Source organism: Bison bison, unplaced genomic scaffold (genome assembly GCF_000754665.1).
Source record: "Bison bison bison isolate TAMUID 2011002044 unplaced genomic scaffold, Bison_UMD1.0 scf7180017864390, whole genome shotgun sequence".
Classification (NCBI taxonomy): Eukaryota; Metazoa; Chordata; class Mammalia; order Artiodactyla; family Bovidae; genus Bison; species Bison bison.
The window spans coordinates 74,300-75,408 of record NW_011494962.1 but is presented as its reverse complement, the minus strand read 5'-3'; positions in this window follow the sequence as shown (position 1 = coordinate 75,408).

Here is a 1,109-nt window from a genome sequence, read left to right as displayed (position 1 = left end):
TGTACTGGCACAAAGACAGAAATATAGATCAATGGAACAAAATAGAAAGCCCAGAGATAAATCCACGCACCTATGGACACATTATCTGTGACAAAAGAGGCAAGAATATACAATGGATTAAAGACAATCTCATTAACAAGTGGTGCTGAGAAAACTGGTCAACCACCTGTAAAAGAATGAAACTAGGACACTTTCTAACACCATACACAAAAATAAACTCAAAATGGATTAAAGATCTAAACGTAAGACCAGAAACTATAGAACTCCTAGAGGAGAACATAAGCAAAACACCCTCCGACATAAATCACAGCAGGATCCTCTATGACCCACTTCCCTGAATATTGGAAATATAAGCAAAAATAAACAAATGGGACCTAATTAAACGTCAAAGCTTCTGCACAACAAAGGAAACTATAAGCAAGGTGAAAAGACAACCTTCAGAATGGGAGAAAATAATAGCAAATGAAGCAACTGACAAACAACTAATTTCAAAAATATACAAGCAACTCCTGCAGCTCAATTCTAGAAAAATAAACGACCCAATCAAAAAATGGGCCAACGAACTAAATAGACATTTCTCCAAAGAAGACATACAGATGGCTACAAACACATGAAAAGATGCTCAACATCACTCATTATCAGAGAAATGCAAATCAAAACCACAATGAGGTACCATTTCACGCCAGTCAGAATGGCTGCTATCCAAAAGTCCACAAGCAATAAACGCTAGAGAGGGTGTGGAGAAAAGGGAACCCTCTTACACTATTGGTGGGAATGCAAACTGCTACTGCCACTATGGAGAATAGTGTGGAGATTCCTTAAAAAAACTGGAATAGAACTGCCTTATGACACAGCAATCCCACTGGTGGGCATACACACCGAGGAAACCAGAATTGAAAAAAACATGTGCACCCCAATAATCATTGCAGCACTGTTTATAATAGTCAGGACATGGAAGCAACCTAGATGCCCATCAGTATAGGAATGGATAGGAAAGCTGTGGTACATATACACAATGGAGTATCAATCAGCCATTAAAAAGAATACATTTGAATCCGTTCTAATGAGGTGGATGAAACTGGAGCCTATTATACAGAGTGAAGTAAGCC